Genomic DNA, 22504 nt, shown 5'->3' on the forward strand with positions numbered 1-22504 from the left:
CAAACACTATGGTTTTATAATGTTTACGCCAAGAATAGTTTAAGATAATGATTTCTGAGTAGTGACACGTCACATTCAGATCCTCCTAAAGGATTGGGTTTGGTGTGTTACGCTACTAAATACTGAAAATGTAATAAAAGCATATAAAAGAGCAAATGAACAAGCTCGTTAAGTGCCAAAAAGACTCTAATTTTCCATAACTAATATTGGTAGATCAAACTCCTCCACACTGCTTTTCTTCAAGCAACAAAATAAAAGCACACAAAATACAAAAAGAAGAATATTATCAGTGCTTGAGGATGTTGAATAGTCCAAAATAATATAAACAAGACAATGTGACTAAACATGTAATTCTAGCACGATATATAATTGAATTTCGATTTGCAATATCAAACACGTTAATTCATAAGGTTACAAAGCAAATAAATTCAAGAATTATAAGCACAGTTTTCCATCAAAACAAGTACAAAAAATTTTACATTTATGTTAGAAGAATACAAGTGGTTAGAAATGTTAATATTTAAATTTTCATCCATGATTCTTATCACTTAGGTCACATAGGACTTTTCAGATTGTAATGTTTGACAGCTTAGGTTGGTTAAGAATTGAAGAACTGACTCTAGAAAACGATTTAAGCATGAAAATAGTTTGGTATATTATATTGACCCTAATAATACCCCAATTATATTCCTTATCTCACCGCCTTATCCACTTCTCTTTCCTTCCTTTTCTCCCCATTTCCTACGGTACAATATAGTATTCATGAGTATAATCATCTTAGCAAGTCTTTTTGTATAAAAATATGTACTTTCTTTTCTTTTCCTTTTTTCTTGATTTTTTTTTCTTTCTACTCACTTTGCTTTTGTAATTTTGAGATTTTCTCGTTTGGCTTCGGCCTTTTCAAAGTTTTTCTGTACTTTTTTTTCTTTATTCATGCACAACTTTGCAAGAATCTTATACTCACTATACTATACTATTCCTTAGTTTTCACTCTCAATTATTTTGAAAACTCCGTGATGTATCTACCTAACCCTTAAGATTAATAGGCCGATGTCTAAGTTCATGTTGGGACCAAAAAGAAAAAGGATCAAGAATTTATGCATTAGGCTTGTGGTTTCAATTGTGGTTCATCAAGAAAATGAAATTAGGCTAAATAATTAGGTTCTAAGGAATTTATATATAGGGTCAACATTTTGGCTCTAGTGGTGACCAAACAATACTTTAGGTTATTTTTAATTGTTTTAATTCGTGGATTCAATTAACTAAAATTTAACATTCTAACAACTAATAATTTAAACAAACATATATGCTTTTCATGCACTTATTTGTCATTTGGTACACTTAACATGCTTTTACCTATTTACATGTAATAGAGTGAACTAATTAGTTTAATATAATATGACCTAAAATCAATTGCTGTTGAACTAAATTTACAATTTATACTCAAAATCCTATTTATTTGCTCCTAACAAGTCACTTGTATTTCTACAAGTTTGAGCACGAACAAAACACACAAAATAAAAAATTTTAAAAAATGAGAATGTTTGAAATGACAATGGCACTTTCTTGACGCAAAAAGAAAAAGAAAGAGATGCTAAAAGGGAAGGTATAGGTAACGACAACAATGGGGGATAAAGGGAAATGAAAAAAAAATAAAGATGAGGAGAGGGAAAATAGGTTAGGGACGGATAAGGGGGAAGAAAATGGTGTTAAAAGTTGATTATTTTGATGAAAAATTATATTTATTAGGTTTACTAGGCTTGGATGGCAACACAAAAAAAAAAGGGAATTTGCAAAACATCAATTTATTTTGTAAAAGATGAGACTTGAACTTGAAACCTCCAACTAACTTTCAAGTTCTCACATCCTTTAACTAACCATTGGGCCAAATCATTATTTGTGATATATTTCTACCTTTTATTGAACTAAAATTATGATGCTACAGCTCTACCCACTTAAAGAAATTTCATCCTCAAAATTACCTGATTTGAAAATTTGAGTATACTGAAGCTGAATTAAGTCCTCCGACTCCCAAGTAGCCTCTTCAATACCATGATTTATCCAAAATACTTTAACTAATGGAATTTTCTTTCATCATAGTACTTTGGTCTCACGTTCTAATATTCAATCCGGTTCCTCCTCAAATGATAAATCCGGTCTAACCTCAATCTCCTCAACAGGAAAAATATGCGAGGGATAGGATTGATACTATCTCAACATCAAGTCATGAAATGCATCATGAATACGATCTAACTTAGGAGGCAATTCGAGTTGGTAAGCCACAGGACAAACCCTCTTAAGCTATAACAGCTCGATTTTAGGGCTAATCAGAACAATGATTTTGGGACCACGAATCCGACGTATAAAAATCCATTTTTATTATATTTTGATGGCCTAAAATTTTATGGAACTATTCCATGAAAATCTCATTCAAAAATTTTGACGTTCGGGCACTCAATTTCGTCAAAAGGAGTAAATCGTAAAAAGTGCAAAAGTTGATTTCTACTTGTTAAAGGTGTCCAATTGCTATGAGATTTTAAATTAGAGGTCCTTAGCTGGTAATTAGACTATTGGAAAAGTTAGTGGACAAAAATGGACATGCATAGGTAAAATTTCAAAGTTATGCATTAAGGGCATTTTGGTCATTTGGTAAATAAAAGAATAAAAAGGGAAAATCAAATTAAAATTTGTCCATCTTCTCCAACCCTTGGCCAAAAATTTGGAGACACCATAGCTAGGGTTTTCTTCAACTTTCAAGCTTGATTGTAAGTACATCCTAGCCCCGTTTTTAATGCTCTTTACGTTTTTAAAGTCGTTATCACCCGATCTTTCTATTTCTATCATTGTTTTGAAGTAAGGTTCATGTTTACAAATTTATCCATGTGTGACATGCATGTGTTTTGATGTTTAATGGTAGAAAATGAAATTTTGATGTGTAATAAACAACTTTTATTAAGTGATTTTTCATGAAAATACTTAAAAAGGACCTATTTGTAAAAAGATGTAAAATGGATAATACAAATCTGATTTGATAAAAAATGTGGGCTGATATGACCATGTATATGGTTCGGCTAGGCTTGGGTAATAAAGAAATTGAAGACATTTCATTTTACAAGCCTAGGGACTAATTTGTAAAAGTGTGAAACTTTGGGGACAAAAAGGTAATTTTGCCATAATGTGATGTTTGGACTGATTTGAGTAATGTGAATATTAAATAAGTTAAGTTTTCTATTATAGATCAAGAAAAATGAGGTTCGAACCTTGATTGAGGAAAGAATAAGGTGTTTGATGATTAGATCCTTTTTTACTATTTTTGTACCGAGGTAAGTTCGTATGTAAATAATGCATCGTTATTTATGCTTTAATTGCTTTAATATCGTATGAATTGTAATTTACTCTTTGAATGTAATTGAAAAAGTTCGACAAGCGAGAAAATCCCGGTTGAACCATAGGAATAGTTAAGATACAAATTTCATGACATCAGGGTTAGTTGAGATTACGTGTAAGACCATATCTGGGATATGGCATCGATATGAGACTTCGTGTAAGACCATAGCTGGGCTATTGGCATCGATACGAGATCCCATGTGAGACCATATCTAGGATATGGCATTGGTATGGTACTATGTGTGTGAGATACCCCGAGTATCCTTTAGTATTCCAAGCGGTTCAACGGGAAGCTTAACGAAAATGTTTAAGCTGTGAAAGACTATGGTATGTTGTGAAAGATTATGGTAAGTTGCAAGTTGGTATAGGTATGTACATAAAACCCATGCTTAATGACCTCAATATGTGATGAACCCTCGGTGTGGTATGATTGAGTAAGATATGATGTTAAGGTTTTAATAACATCTATGTTAAGTTTGATTATGAAAGTTTACAATGATATATATGTTAATTTACTTCATGTTAAATTTATGCTAAAGTGTGTATGATGCTTATTATTTACATAGGAACTTGCTAAGCTTTAAAGCTTACTCCCTTTTCTTTTTCCCTTGTCTTATAGTGTCACCAACCCAGCTCGGGGATCGAAGGCGGTCTGAGATCCATTCACTCTATCAAATTATCATTTTGGGTACTTATGATTACAATATTTTGAGCTATGGCATGTATAGGGACTTGGTCTTTTTGTTATGTGTAATAGTTGATTTGGCCAAAAGTGTTGGCTTATGTAATTTGATAATTCATTTTGTAAATGGCCATTGAAATTGGCTAATATTGGCTTAACTATATATATGCCTATGATGATGTTTTCATGGATGTGTGAATTTGCATAGCTTGAGTTGATAAGTAGGTGATATTTGTATGTGGTAGATGGTTGCATATAAATGATACATTGATATCATACTTGTCGCTGAATTGGTTGTATGAATATACTTGGATTTGTGTTGCTTGTTGTTGTGTAAGTTGGTGCAAGTAAGGGTGGCAAAATGGCTTGGAAAATAGCCTTATTTTTGTCCACACTAGTAGATACACGGGCGTGTATCTAGGCCATGTGTGACACATGGCTTGTCCCATGGGTGTGTGATATGGCCGTGTGTCCCCTGCATTTTGGATTTTAGCTTCGAATTGGTCACATGGGCAGAGAAGCAGCCGTGTGTCTCAGCCGTGTAAGGACACAACCTAGGGATATGGGCGTGTGCCCAGGGCATGTGAAGTCTGCACTTATTTTATGGAAAATTATGAAAATTAAATCGCCCAAACGGCCTAAGCACACGGGCTTGTGACTTGGCCGTGTGACTCTAATTTGTTGATGACATCATAAATAGAGAGTTACAAGGTTTAGGGACACAGGCGTGTGTGATCACACTGCCTACCCACACGGGCGTGTCCCAAGCCACACGGGTGTGTGACCCTATTTTGATGGAAAATTTTATTTGTTTTAAAAATTTCTAAAGTTCTCAGATAAGTCTTGAGCCACTTCTAATGCATGTTTTGGGCCTCGTAGGCTCGCTTTAGAAACTATACGAATGCTTATGAAAGGTTTTAAATTTGAGTGAAAATTCATGTCCCGGTTTTGAATGTTTGTTTGAGTTTAAGTCCGGTAATGCCTTGTACCTTGTTCTGGCACTGAATACGGGTAAGGGGTGTTACATAAGCATTCGATAAGGACCAATAATCCTAGGGCTTAACTTACCATGTCGACCAAACCTCAAACCTTTCTTCCATGGAGAAACTTTAAGGAAAAACCAATCTCCCATATTGAACTCAATGTCCTTACGCTTCAAATCGATATACGACTTTTGTCTATCAGAAGCTACTTTCAAAACAGAATCTTATCTTTGATTTCAATAACCAATTCTAGGCCACTCATGTAACACCCCTATCTCGTATCCGTCGCCGGAATAGGTAAAGAGGCATTACTGGACTTGAAACTCATATCCGAACAGTAAAAATTTTGAATTTTTTTTTTAAAGAACGTTCCTTTAGGTAAATACTAAAGACAGTCAGGGATACAATTTAACCGCTATAAGTACACATTCAAAAGATGCCATTTTCGCATGGCTTATATACATTAACCAAAATATTCTTTGACCATCGGTCTATTCTTTACATGCCATAAAATAATTCAAAACATAACAAGAATAAGCGGTGGATAGTGATAGTGTGACTAGTTGCTGACGATCCCTGAGCCTGGAGCTTCCAAATGAGATCTATAAAACAGAGGAAACAAAGTAAACGGAGTAAGCATTACAATGCTTAGTAAGTTTTAAGCAGTGTCAACAGATAACAATCAAATTATAACATAGTTGTTCGTATTTTATTTCACTCTTCCTTCGGGCATACCATCCCTTTACCGAATATGCCCATCTCATCATATATAATAGGCAGATAAATTCTCACTTGATAGTGATATCTTATAAACATAGGTACATTACGTATTTTCACCTAACTTTCCACATTGACCAAACGCACAATAATCATAGAACAATCTTATTGCTTTACTCACATATGCATCACATAACGACCTTGTGATTTAGTCCAAATCAAGCTTAAATATAATCTCAAAATACATACCGACCACTTAACGCATTGAACGATTTATTACCAATTGTTACTTGTGAAGTCGTATAATCTTATGCTTTACTCGAATCTTCAATAAACCTTTAGCTCGAATAGTCCCCACACGTAGTTATCGGGTCTTACCCGGACAAAATCTCCACACGTAGTCATCGGGTCTTACCCGGACATAATCTCCACATGTAGTCATCGGGTCTTACCCGGAATATATTTCCAAGTTTCATGTACATTTAATCACATGTTACAACATTCACATTCACTGTCATATTTGTAATTCATTTGCCTCATCAAATATCTAATAATACACACCTTTCACATTTGGTCATTCGGCCTCAATATACACACATCTCCTACATATTTCACACTAGCCATTCGGTTTTACCACATATACATATCTCATACATATTTCACACTAGCCATTCGGCTTTACCACATATACATATCTCATTCTTATTTCACACTAGCCATTCGGCTTTACCACATATACATATCTCATTCATATTTCACACTAGCCATTCGGCTTTACCACATATACATATCTCATTCATATTTCACACTAGCCATTCGGCTTTACCACATGTGCATATCTCATATATATTTCACACTAGCCATTCGACTTTACCACATGTGCATATCTCATATATATTTCACATTAGCCATTCGGCTTTACCACATATACATATCTCATACATATTGCACATTAGCAATTCGGCTTTACCACATATACATATCTCATACATATTTCACATTAGCCATTTGGCTTTACCACATATACATATCTCAAACATATTTCACACTAGCCATTCGGCTTTACCACATATACATATCTCATATATATTTCACACTAGCCATTCGGCTTTACCACATATACATATCTCATACATATTTCACATTAGCCATTCGGCTTTACCACATATACATATCTCATATATATTTCACACTAGCCATTCGGCTTTACCACATATACATATCTCATTCATATTTCACATTAGCCATTCGGCTTTACCACATATGCATATCTCATTCATATTTCACACTAGCCATATATATTTCACACTAGCCATTCAGCTTTACCACATATACATATCTCATATATATTTCACACTAGCCATTCGGCTTTACCACATATACATATCTCATACATATTTCACATTAGCCATTTGGCTTTACCACATATACATATCTCATTCATATTTCACACTAGCCATTCGGCTTTACCACATATACATATCTAATACATATTTCACATTAGCCATTCGGCTTTACCACATATACATATCTCATACATATTTCACATTAGCCATTCGGCTTTACCACACACATATATATTTATCTTGTACATCAATTTCAGCAATAGCTTATAAGCAACTCAAATAGTTTCATCAATGTTTACAACAAATTCACATATTCACTACAAGTTGTTTTCCTGAACAATAGTCACTAAATTATTTATAACTGGAGCTACAAAACTCAAAATCAATTTCCGTTAATTTTCCCTGAATATAGACTCATATATCTTCCATCCATAAAATTTTCAGAATTTTAGGTTTGGCCAATAAATACCAGATTTTTCTTAAAGTTTCCCCTATTTCACTGTTTGACTAATCTGACCACTCTTGACTACAAATCAAATTTCTCATTGTACAGAATTCAAAATATTTTCTATTTAATTTCATTTGAAACTATACTCATTAAGGAGTCTAAGCATATAAATTTTATCTTATAAACATTTTTGTACAAATTATAATGATTTTCTAAAAACAGAACAGGGATTTTGAGTCATTCGACACTGTCTCACACAACTTTAAATATCTCTTTATAGGAAATTTCTTTGCTTACACGGTCTCTTTTATAAGAAACTAGACTAATTAAGCTTTGATTACATATTTTATTCAGCCTATAATTCTGCACCAACAATTTATAGTGATTTTCTAAAATCACGTTACTGCTGCTCTCCTAAGCAAATTATTACAATTTGCTCTTAAATTTCCAAGTCCAAACACTTATGAACTTACCATTTGAGTTTAAGACATATCATGGCCACATCATATCTTATTAAATCAACTCATTATGTCCTATTATGATTGAATTTACTCAATGTTTAATCACTTAAAACTTACCTCGGAAGTTGCCAAACGATTACGACGGCTCTTCGATCACTTTTTCCTTTCCCGTATCCAACTTTGATCCTCTAGGCTCTTGAGCTAAATCAAACAATTTACTTCCCAAATTAAACATAGTCATACGACATCCATATACATTTTATACTAGCCAAAATGTACCATCAAGATATACTTTACTCAAATAATTTACCTTGGCCGATCATGTATAATGTTTTGTAGCTTAATAAATTTAACATACATTATGTATTTATAATATTTGTGCAGCCAATTATCCATGGTCATACACACACAATCGAAAATAAATACCAAATTTTTCATATCCTTTATGCCCTAAGCCGAATACACTTGTCATGTTCACCTACATTTTTCAAGTACAACATTCTCATATTCGGCATTAGTATCAAGCATAATAGCCAATTCTTCCCACCTTGAATCTATGCATCTATTTAATCATAGTTTGTTCAAGCACTCATACAACAAGATATATCCAATTTAGCAAGAAACAAAAACCTTATTTCTCCATAGCTACTATGGCCGAATACTTCATGAAGTTGTTAAGACCCATCCTTTTTATTAAGCACTCAAACTCAATCATCTTCGTGCCTCATCACCACAACATCAAACACCAACCAAGAAGACAACACCCATGGCCGAGTATCATCTCCATCAAATAGCAAAAGAATTTAAACCAACATCTAGAAATATGCATGAATTTCATGGAATAACATCAAACATACCTCTTCCTAAACATCAACCAACCCAACATGAAGCAAGAGAATCATCTTCTTCTTCCTTCCTCAAGTCATGGCAATGGGGGAGCATGGATGAGACAACTTTGTTTTCATCACCCCTCCCTTTTCATTACTTTATTACTAACCTTTTATTTTATTATTTCTAACATAAAACATTAACACAAAATGTTTATAATATGCTTTAACCCATAGCATGGCCGGCCACTACCTAAAGTTTTGGGTAATTTGACATGCAAGGACAAGCATTTTCTAACATGCATCAATAGGCCACTTTAACATTTGCCTAGCACATTTCTAAATTTTCTCACACAAGTCCTATTTAATAAAATTCACTTACAATTAACAAAATTCAAACATGAAATTTTCACACATGCATATATATATATAATAAGCATCAAATATGACGGTTAATTATTTTTATGACTCGGTTTTGTGGTCCCAAAACCACTTTCCGACTAGGGTCACATTAGGGGTGTCACAACTCTTCCCCCCTTTAAGGATTTTCGTCCCCGAAAATTTCTACCGATGCCTAATTTAGGATAATGTCCTCTTATTGAATTATATCCATATAAATATTAGCTCATCGATAGAAATTGTAATTCATTATTGATTTCGCATCGATCTATAAAATCATTTTCTTATCTTAAAACAAATACATAAACATTTCTACAAGTATGCACATATATCTCATTTTCTTGATTTCATAAGCAATAATCACTTAATTTAATTCACAAATGCATTTCAAACACATATTAAGCACATATTAACATGTATAATTCACATCATCAACCCACATATTTGTAACCCACATTTTCATTCATGTATAAGTCAGAACTCTGACCGAAAGTACACATATACTCAAACATCCCAATAAATATCCTTTATAACTCCATCATATCTCACTATTCAACTTAGCCTATTTTCAATGTAAAATCAACTTCCACATACGAACATTGAATTCATTTAGCACATTCAATCACCGTTAAAGATACCAGTATACAATCGATTTGGCATAAAGCCTCATATATTATCTTGGCATGGGATTTATTTTAGCACATAACCCATATATCCAAAATTATCAGCATTCATCAAAAATTCTTACAGACTTTCAAATGTCGAACTTAATCGAAATAATTTCTTGAACATGATTAACAAAATAGGGTCATTTAGCAATAGCACATATGACTTCATATACCAAGCATTCTATAAACTAAATCAGAACACATTTATAACATGAATTCATTTCTTAACAACATATCCACCATCTTAAATCAATGCCTTCGTTCCATACGAGGTCTTACATGAATCTTGTTTTACTCACTTAATGTCTCATCGATCGATCTCGCACACATAGTGCTCGGTTGAAGAACTCGCACTCAAGTGCCTCTAATCATTTGCACATATAGTGCCCCTATTCATTTGTTGTTACACATTGAAATGACTTAACCAAGTCTATAAACATCATGTATGTACACTTTTAAACATATCCTTTCATTTAAATTTGAATTAGTATAGTAATGAACACTTAAACTTTGCTCAAATTACAGCACGAAGCCTACTAGGCACGGAGGCGAATGCACATCACCAAGATGATTGCTCTTGAGACCTAGCCGGATATAACACTAGTACGAATGCTCTTGGGACTTAGCCGGATATAACACCAAAGACGAATGCTCTTGGGACTTAGCCGGATATAACACCAAAGACGAATGCTCTTGGGACTTAGCCGGACATAACACCAAAGACGAATACACTTGGGACTTAGCCCGACTATATAACTCTCAGTTCTCATGTACATATACATATATAACAATACACATTAGTATATCATTTACATTACTTGAATACAAACACAACATGCTTATCGACCATTCAACTTTCAATTGCCATAGCCACATACAAAGATCACATTTATAGTCGTAACACTCTTTCAAAATTGCATCACTTATACCCTTATAATTCAATCCAAATCAAAATTCAAATACGAGTACATGATCGTGCACTGATCAACTTAATGATTTAAGCATATCCAAGTGAAGTTATATCGCAAATTCTCATAGTCAAAAGCTTGCTACAGCTCGATCGGGATCAAAATTCATTACAATACAACAAACACATTTTAATAGTCAAAAATCATCACACTATCACTTTATCACTTTATGGCATGTATAAATAGACTCACGCGTGCTACGTTAGTCCTAGAATCGACTAAACCGTAGCTCTGATACCAATAAAATATAACACCCCTATCCCGTATCCGTCGCCAGAATAGGTAAAGGGGCATTACCGGACTTGAAACTCATATCCGAACAGTAAAAATTTTGAATTTGTTTTTTTTTAAAGAACGTTCCTTTAGGTAAATACTAAAGACAGTCAGGGATACAATTTAACTGCTATAAGTACACATTCAAAAGATGTCATTTTCGCATGGCTTATATACATTAACCAAAATATTCTTCGGCCACTGGTCTATTCTTTACATGCAATAAAATAATTCAAAAATAACAGCAACAAGCAGTGGATAGTGATAGTGTGACTAGTTGCTGACAATCCCCGAGCCTGTAGCTTCCAAATGAGATCTATAAAACAGAGGAAACAAAGTAAACGGAGTAAGTGTTACAATGCTTAGTAAGTTTTAAGCATTGTCAACAGATAACAATCAAATTATAACATAGTTGTTCGTATTTTTATTTCACTCTTCCTTCGGGCATACCATCCCTTTACCGAATATGCCCATCTCATCATATATAATAGGCAGATAAATTCTCACTTGATAGTGATCTCTTATAAACATAGGTACATTACATATTTTCACCTAACTTTCCACATTGACCAAACGCACAATAATCATAGAACAGTCTTATTGCTTTACTCACATATGCATCACATAACGACCTTGTGATTTAGTCCAAATCAAGCTTAAATATAATCTCAAAATACATATCTGACAAGCTTAATGCATTGAACGTATTTATTACCAATTATTACTGTGAAGTCTTATAATCTTATGCTTTACTCGAATCTTCAGCGAAACCTTTAGCTCGAATAGTCCCCACACATAGTTAACGAGTCTTACCCGGACAAAATCTCCACACGTAGTCATCGGGTCTTACCCGGACATAATCTCCACACGTAGTCATCGGGTCTTACCCGGAATATATTTCCAAGTTTCATGTACATTTAATCACATGTTACAACATTCACATCGACTGTCATATTTGTAATTCATTTGCCTCATCAAATATCTAATAATACACACCTTTCACATTTGGTCATTCGGCCTCAATATACACACATCTCCTACATATTTCACACTAGCCATTCGGCTTTACCACATATACATATCTCATACATATTTCACACTAGCCATTCGACTTTACCACATATACATATCTCATTCTTATTTCACACTAGCCATTCGGCTTTACCACATATACATATCTCATTCATATTTCACACTAGCCATTCGGCTTTACCACTTATACATATCTCATATATATTTCACACTAGCCATTCGGCTTTACCACAAATACATATCTCATATATATTTTACACTAGCCATTCGGCTTTACCACATATACATATCTCATACATATTTCACATTAGCCATTTGGCTTTACCACATATACATATCTCATTCATATTTCACACTAGCCATTCGGCTTTACCACATATACATATCTCATATATATTTCACACTAGCCATTCGGCTTTACCACATATACATATCTCATACATATTTCACATTAGCCATTCGGCTTTACCACATATACATATCTAATACATATTTCACATTAGCCATTCGGCTTTACCACATATACATATCTCATACATATTTCACATTAGCCATTCGGCTTTACCACACACATATATATTTATCTTGTACATCAATTTCAGCAATAGCTTATAAGCAACTCAAATAGTTTCTTCAATGTTTACAACAAATTCACATATTCACTACAAGCTGTTTTCCTGAGCAATAGTCACTAAATTATTTATAACTGGAGCTACAAAACTCAAAATCAATTTCCGTTAATTTTCCCTGAATATAGACTCATATATCTTCCATCCATAAAATTTTAAGAATTTTAGATTTGGCCAAAAAATACCAGATATTTCTTAAAGTTTCCCCTGTTTCACTGTTTGACTAATCTGACCACTCTTTACTACGAATCAAATTTCTCATTGTACAGAATTCAAAATATGTTCTATTTGATTTCATTTTAAACTAGACTCATTAAGGAGTCTAAGCATATAATTTTATCTTATAACCATTTTTGTACAAATTATAATGATTTTCTAAAAACAGAAGCAGGGATTTGAGTCATTCGACAATGTCTCACCCAACTTTAAATATCTCTTTATAGGAAATTTCTTTGCTTACAGGGTCCCTTTTATAAGAAACTAGACTAATTAAGCTTTGATTACATATTTTATTCAGCCTATAATTCCACACCAACAATTTATAGTGATTTTCTAAAATCACGTTACTGCTACTCTCCTAAGCAAATTATTACAATTTGCTCTTAAATTTCCAAGTCCAAACACTTATGAACTTACCATTTGAGTTTAAGACATATCATGGCCACATCATATCTTATTAAATCAACTCATTATGCCCTATTATGATTGAATTTATGATTGAATTTACTCAACGTTTAATCACTTAAAACTTACCTCGGAAGTTGTTGTGACAGCCCTAAATTGACCCTAGTCGGAAAGTGGTTTCGGGACCACTAAACCGAGACATAAAAATAATTGACCGTTATAGTTGAGGCTCATTATATGTACATATACATGTGTGAAAATTTCATGTTTGGATTTTGTTAATTGTAAGTGAATTTTATCAAATAGGACTTATGTGAGAAAATCTAGAAATGTGCTAGGCAAATGTAAAGTGGGCTATTAATGCATAATGTGAAAATGATGTGTTTGCATGTCAATTTACCCAAAAGTTAAGCATGATGGCCGGCCATGCTATGAGTGGAAACATGTTGCAAACATGTTTTGTTAGTGGTTATGTTAGAAAGAATAAAATAATGAAAAAGGGATATGATGAAAACAAAGAAAAGAAAAAAAAAGTGTCCATCCTTTCATTTTCTTTGCTTGGCCGAATGTCCTAAGAAGAAGGGGGGAAAGCTTGAGAAAATCAGCCACGGTAGTTGCTAGACCAAGGTATGTTTGATGTTGTCCATGAGATTCATGCATGTTTTAGTTGTTAGTTTGAATTCTACCTATCCCATGGTTGGATTTGGGGTTGTTGGAGAATTGGGATTTGACAAAGAAGCTTAAAAATTTTAGTTGATACCTTGAAGCTATTAACATATTAGTTATATGGATGTGTTAAGTTGCTTGGGATGTTAGCATGAAAGTTGGAATTGTTAAGCTAATTTGTTAGAAGTGCCGAATTTAGGACTAAGAAGAGAATGAGTATTCGGCAAACATAGTGAAAAGGTAGGTGTTGTCGATTGTTAGATTTAGACCATGGGAGTGGCTATAATGGGCATTAAGATGTAGAACTTAAGAAATGTAGTTATATGTGAATTTACATGATGATACAAATAGATGTGAAAATATATGCTAGATTAGGAAAATTTAATTAAGTGTTCATGAGATGAAATTAGGTGTTTAAAAGATGTTATAGTTCACATTGTATATATATACATACATTCGGCCATCTAATTGAGTATGAAGGTGGTGTTAAATCTAGTTGTGATGCCCATTTGGAAGTGTATATATATATGTATAAATATACATGAGTATGCCCGTTCGTGATGTTACCTTTAATTATGTGTATAATCGACTAAATGGGTAATTAGTGAGGATGGTTGCCGAATATACAAACATACATATGCATGTGTAATTGAATTATGAATGTTTAGGAAGATGGTTAAACTAGTTGATTTATTGATTAAGCTCAAGGAGTTAAAGAAGGAGAATCAAGCAAGGGAAAGACGAAGGTCATCGAGTAGCCGACTTGGAACTATTTTACCCAACACAAGGTAAGTCACTAAGCATATATTTTGTATTGATTTAAATAGACATAATGTCTATGTAATTATGCCGAAAGGAATGATAAATTTATATACATGTATGTATGTGGTGATGAAAGTAGTGAACGAAAAGAAAAGAGGTGAGATGTATTGAGTTGTTGATTTCGGCACTAAGTGTGCGGGTATAAACATTTATGATCATGAGATTGGCACTAAGTGTGCGGGTTTAAAATTTGTACAGCACTAAGTGTGCGAGTTTGATTATATAGCACTAAGTGTGCGAGTTGATTATATAGCACTAAGTGTGCAGACTCACTATATACTTTTGAATCACTATTGACACTGAGTGTGCGACATTATTGAGTTGATCACGGACAGTGGATCGGGTGAGTACCTTGAGTTCATGGCTAATAGGTGCTATGTTTATATTTGGAGTTGAGCTTGGTAAGTTTTGAACCTATGTGACAATTTTAATTGAAGTCACGTACATAAGAATTATCGTGGAATAAGTGAAAAGTCATGTAGTTGTATGATTGTAACGAAAACAAAACGATGTATAAAAAATGCCTCAAATATCCTATTGATTAGTATATGGAATGTGAATGTGTAACTTGGTATAAGATTGAATCGAAAGGTCTAAGGAACTATGGTATAGTTCGGTTTGGATGGAGTAATTAGCCTCGTTCCATTTTGTTTCCTCTTGTGATAATGTTATTAATGGATGGTAGTGCATTGCTTATGAATTACTGAGTTATATACTCACTCGGTGTTTGCTTGTCACCCATTTTAGGTTTCTTGGACTCGACTTTTTTTGCATCTGGGGCCGTCATCGAAGTCATCACACCGACTAGCAACTTTTGGTATCTTCTTCTTAGATGGTCTAAGAGAACATTTCGGCATGTATAGGCTATTATGTTTGTTTGAACTTTGGTATGTAAAACTTTGGATAGCCATGCGAAAATGGCTTATATATCGTTTTAGCATAGCACTATAATCGTTTGTATGTTGATCACTAAGAGGTATGGAAATGTTGGAAACGATTAGCCATTGGAATGGTTAATCATGATTATACCTTGTGCTATGTATGCAAAAAGGGCTAATTGAATCATGGAAACTATGAAATAGGTAAAGTCTACCTTAAAGGCGGATGCTAACAGCAAGAAGCAATGTGGATGTGAAAATCACTAAAAATATCAGGAATGGAATTAAATAGTGAATAAATTATTTAAATGAACCTTAATGAATCTATTTTCATATGGAAGAAACAAACGGTCATATCGGTTGTATGTTAAGAGATATTTGGGTTTTCGTGAAACAGGGCGTAACGGTTTCGGATTCCCGTTCGACTTTGAAAATTCATTATAAATTAACCCGAGACATTTTGTGACAGCCCAAAATAGACCCTAGCCGGAATGTGGTTTCGGGACCACAAAACCGAGGCATAACAATAATTTAAAATTCATTTCGATGCCTATAATATGTGTGTATTCATGTATGACATTTTTTGATGATTGATTTAGTGTTATAAAGGCGAATTCCACTAGAAAGGACTTAGTAGTGAACTTTGAAAATACGATAGGGAAAGGGGTGATGACTAATTAAAGCATGCATGCAAAATAATGGACTTGCATGTCAAATTCCCCTTTTTTACAAGTAATGGCCGGCCATGACAAAGAGATATGGGTTAAACATGTCATGAAACATGTTTTGTTGGGCATTAGGGAGAAATAGTAAACAAATAAGCATGGGTAAGAAAAGAATGAAAAAAAATGTGTGTGAGAGAGTGGCATACCCCATTGCCGTGCAACCAAGAAGAGAAAAACAAAAAAAATTTGTTCATGCTTGCTCTCTCCCTTTTGGCGAAAATACTAAGAGGAAGAAGGGATTTTTGCTTCATTTCCTTTGTTTAGAAGAGATCTAGAAGGTGATTTGGCTAAATTTGCATCAAGATTAAGGTATGTATGAGGTTGTGTTGGGAGTTTCATGCATGTTTTGGTTGCTAACTTGATGTGCATGTTAGCCATGGCTCAAATCTTTGTTATGCCATGGAAATGGTATTTGGCCAAAGTTGTTATAGTGATAAAGCCATTGCATGCTAAGTGTGAAGCTTGATGATGATGCATGCAAAGATGGATTGTCTACTCTTGAGTAAGACTATGAGTTCTCTCTTTGTTTTATTATGATTGAAGTTGAAAAGGAGCATGATTGTCATATTCGGCCATGATGCATTCTTGAGCATGATTCATGCTTTTTGCATGTTAGTTAAAAATTTGTGTTTTGGATGGCTATGGACACTTTGAAAATTCGCCATGCTCATATATGCATATATATGATTGCACATTATGTTTGGTTATGAACTAAATGATGAATATATTGGTTTAAAGAAGAAAATGTGGAAGAATGCTTGTGAAATTGCAAGCACAATTGCCTAGCACACATATAAGTGCTTGATGCTATATTATAAGTTTTGGGCCACAATGTGCAAAGCATTAATTAGTAAATTGCATGCTGTTTTTGTGAGGTATTAAGTGCAAAATTGACCTCAACATGTACATGAATATTCGGCCTTGGGTAGCCTATTGAAGGCCTTAGCATTTCCTTGATGCTCAAATAAATTGTATTGAATTGCTTGATGTAGTATAAAATGTGCATGACCATTGTGTATTCAAGCTAAAGAGTGGCCATATGACCATTTAAAATCCTTGTCATATTCGCCATAAGCAAGCACAATGAGGTTTTAATAAATTGAATTTGTTTGAATTAGCTCAAGAGCTAAGAGGGCCACAATTGGACAAGGGGAAGGAAAAGGTGATCGAATAGCCGAAAAAGCCGTTCGACAACATCCGAGGTAAGTCCTCAAGAAGTGACCTTACTTGAATTATGTGAGATGAAATATGGATGTGTATGATTATTGATTATGTGTGTATGAGTATTTGAATTCCACCGGGCTAAGTCCCGGCGAATATGCTAATGATTATAATTGTGTTTGAGCCTTAGTAACGAAAATGAAATATGTATGTCCAATGATTATTGATGTATGTGTGCATGAGAAATTGAATGATATCGGGCTAAGCCCAAGACAATTATGCTGGAATTTATATCCGGGTTAAGACCCGAAGGCAATTGTGCTAGTGGCTATATCCGGGCTAAGACCCGAAGGCATTCGTGCGAGTTATTCTATCCGGGCTAAGACCCGAAGGCATTTGTGCACGTGATTATATCCGGTTATATTCCGAAGAATCTTGGGCTGGAGGTGAGTGTTGGTTGCTGTAATGAATTCAATTAGTACACTCGAAAAGCCCAAAGGATAAGGTACGTTATATGTGCATTAGAAAGTCGACATGTTTGAGCAACATTCGCTCAATCGACTAATGAATTTCAGTTATTGAATTGATTGATACTTTGTGAAATTATATAATGATAAAGTGTGAAGTAAGAATGTGTATTAATGAAATGATGCATTTGGCTATGTGAATGTATTGCTGTAATTAGAGTTGATTATATTCCTTGAGACTTACTAAGCATAAAATGCTTACCCGTTGCTTTGGCTCTCAGTTTTCTAGATTTCGCTCAAGCAATCGGATTTGGGATCGTTGAAGTCGAAGTCATCCACACTATCAAGCCTCCATTTTGGTATAAATTTTGGTTGAACTTGAGATGGCATGTATAGGACTACCTCTTGTTTGTTAAATATGTTGTAATGTAAGTATGTACGGCCATGCGAAAATGGCTCAAAAGGAAGCATGAACTTAGACTAATTGTGGGTTGTATATATATATTTGGTGTCATGATGTGGCTATGGCTTGAAATGGGAATGTTGGTCATATGATCAGCCATTGGCATGGTTAAAATGATCATATATGAACCTATGTATGGCAAGACTAGTTGATTCATGGAGACTACCAAATAGGTAAGCCCTACCTTAAAACAGATGCTGCCAGCTGCAGTGGCGTGAATGTGAAAAATCACCAAAATTCATAGGAATGGAATTAAATAGTGGATAAGCTATGTAAATGAACCTTGATGAGTGTATTTTCTTATGGAAGAAACGAAATGGTCATAGGAGTTACAGGTTAAGAGATATTAAAGCTATTGTGAGACAGGGCCAGAATGGTTTCTGGGTTCCCTGTCGCAAATTTAAAAATTCACTATAAATTATCCAAAAAGAATTAGGAGACATACCTTATATGTACAGATTTCATTTTGAGTCTAGTTTCATTAGAAACAAACAGAACCAGCATTAAAGCCCTGTACAGAGAGATATTCAAGTTATACCGCGCGAAGGTCAGAGCAGTCGATCCCTGTAACATGGGTGACTTTAACTAATAAACTGTACCAATTGGCCCGACCAAAAATTCTAGAAATAAATCCATGGATGGATATATGAGTCTAAATTCAGGGAAAATTTACGAAACCAGTTTCCGAGTTTTGAAACTCGAGATATGATTTTTAAGCCGACAGTGACGCAGTTTTTCCAGCCTGACTGGAAATGTCCAATGGATGGGCAAAACAAGTGAACTTGGCTTGCTAACCCCTCGTGTCCGACACCGGCGATGGTCTCGGGTTCGGGGTGTTACACATTTAGAAGTCATGCCATATATGTATAGATTCCTTTTGAGTCTAGTTTCTATAGAAACAAACTGCATCGATATTGAAGCCTGCATGGGAGATATCCAGTCATAATGCGGGAAGGTCGGTGTAGTCGCACCACGGAATAGGGAGACTTTAACTAATAAAATGTACTAATTGGCCAGACCAAAAATTCTAGAAAACAATTTGTAGATGGATATATGAGTCTAGTTTTAGGGAAAAATCACGAAACTGATTTTCGAGTTGTAGAACTCAAGATATGATTTTTAAGGTGACAAGTGACACGATTAGCCATTGTCTGGAAATTTTTTTATGAGCGGTGAAATTAAGTGAACGAAGTCTGTTAACCCCTCGTGTCCGACCCGCGACGGTCTCGAGATACGGGTGTTACAATTTAATTGGTATCGAGCTATGGTTTAGTCGGTTCTAGGACTAACATAGCGCGTATGAATCTAGCTATACATGCCTTAATGTTAATGTTTAAATGTGTGATGACTTGACGGTTAAAATTTTTGTTTGATTAGTAAATGGATCCGGTGTAGAGAACCTTAGCGGATGACGTTGAAAGTGTAGCGGCTGCTCTCGCACAAGGGACGCCGCTGTTGAACCTCGGTCATCTGCGAATAATCAAGGTGAGGGGCTAAACAAGCCTTCTTTACCATGATGAATGAGTGGGTCGCATAATATGCCCGAACCAATCTGGCTGTCCAACAATTCCGAATTTGAATAATTCACCCCAAGAGCCCGTAATGCCATCGATTCATCGATCTGTGAGGCTGAGTAAACCACCGTAGATTGATTAAGAAGCGGAGCCGAGGAGTTCAAGGCCATAGTTCTCGATGATCTTTGAAAGGTCGAGTTCGTTTGATAACACCATTCGGTGTTCGATGAACTATCATGCACACCGATGAATGTCTAAAGTGTGCTATATCCTTGTTGCGAGACTCACCTACTATTGGTGGAGGACCTTGATTTCCATAGTCCCAAACGAACGAGTTGCTTGGGATTTCTTCCAAGCGGAATTTCGAAAGAAATATATTAGTCAACGGTTCATCGATCAAAAGCGTAAGGAATTCTTGGAACTCAAGCAAGGCCGTATGACAAGATGTCGAATATAAACATGAGTTCGTAAGACTCGATCGGTATGCCCGGAGTGTGTGGTGATGAGGTTGCTATGTGCAAGAGATTTGAAGAAGGATTGAATGAAGATTTAAAGCTACTAGTGGGTATTTTGGAGATAAAAGAATTCGTAACATTAGTTGAACGAGCACGCAAGGCGGAAGAACTTGGAAAGGAGAAGAAGAAGGCTAAATTTGAAGCTAGAGACTATCGTAAAAGATCGATGGGTAAAGCTCCATTCTCGGTGTAAAGAAGTTCGTGGAGGACTTTGTTAAATCGAGGACGATCAGGGAATTTCCATTAGAGCACGACCATCGACGGACTCGAGCTACTTCGGTAGCTAGTGTGGGCAATAATCGCCAAGAGAAACCTGAATGCCCCCAATGTGGAAGACGACACATAGGTGAATGTTGGGGTAAGTCTACTAACAGGGCCTGCTACGGATGCGGTTCGAAGGACCACTTCATTAGAGATTGCACGGAGCTTGATGAGAAGAATAAGATGCAAGGTGCAAGACCTAGTGGAATGACAGCTAGAGGTAGACCACCGAGAATTTCAGGAGGTAGGGGTGGTAGTCGAGAGGGCCTCGATACTACTATTCGATCTGAGACCCGTACTCCTGCTAGGGCATATGCCATCCGTGCACGAGAGGAAGCATCCTCCCCTGATGTTATCACTGGTACTTTCACTCTTTTTGACACTAATGTAATTGCATTAATCGACCCTGGCTCTACTCATTCTTATGTATGTGAGACTTTAGCATCCAGTAAGACTCTGCCTATTGAGTCTCTTGAGTTCGTAATTCAGTGTCAAATCCTTTGGGTCAATATGCGCTTGTTGACAAAGTGTGTAAGAGATGCCTCTAATGATCCGAGAATCTGTTTCCGGCCGATTTGATGCTTTTACCATTTGATGAATTTGATGTTATTCTTGGTATGGGTGGTTGACCGTATATGACGTGATGGTGAGTTGCAAAAGAAAAACCATTGATTAAAGGTGCGCAAATAACGAGATAATCCGAGTTGAGTCTACGGACTTAAAAGGGTTGCCAGCTGTAATATCATCAATGTTGGCTCACAAATATGTAAGAAAAGGGTGCGAAGCATACCTTGCATATGTACTTGATGACAAAGAGTTAGAAAAGAAACACGAATCTGTGCGGTGGTTTGTGAATACCGGACGTTTTCGAAGAATTACCGGGTTTACCACTGCTCGGAGGTAGAGTTTGGCATTGAGCTTGTACACGGGACTACGCCGATTTCGATAGCTCAGATCGTATGGCACCAACCGAGTTAAAGAGTTGAAAGCTTCGGTTGCAAGAATTGACGGATAGAGGTTTCGCTCGACCAAGTTTCTCACCTTAGGGTGCACCAGTATTGTTTGTGAAAAGAAGGACGGAACCATGAGGTTGTGCATCGATTATCGTCGGTGAATAAGGTGACAATAAAGAATAAATATCCGTTATCAGCGTATTGATGATTTGTTTGATCAACTCAAGGGAGCCTCGGTGTTTTCAAAGATAGATTTGAGATCGGGTTATTATCGATTCATGGATTCGAGATTCGGATATACCCAAAAGCGCTTTCGAGCGAGATACGGCCCACTACGAGTTCTTAGTGATGCCGTTTGGGCTCACTAATGCCCTGCGGTATTTATGGATTTGATGAATCGGATCTTGAGACGATGATTTGGACCGGTTCGTAGTTGTGTTCATCGATGACATCTGGTCTATTCAAGAGATGAGACCGAACATCTTTGAGCACCGAGATTAGTGTTGCAAATTTTACGGGATAAGCGATTATATACTAAGTTCGATGAAGTGTGAGTTACGGTTAAGAGAGGTTAGCTTCTTGGGTCATGTGGTATCCGCGATCGGTATTCGAGTTGACCGAGCAAAATTTCAGCC

Source organism: Gossypium arboreum, chromosome 2 (assembly GCF_025698485.1).
Source record: "Gossypium arboreum isolate Shixiya-1 chromosome 2, ASM2569848v2, whole genome shotgun sequence".
Classification (NCBI taxonomy): Eukaryota; Viridiplantae; Streptophyta; class Magnoliopsida; order Malvales; family Malvaceae; genus Gossypium; species Gossypium arboreum.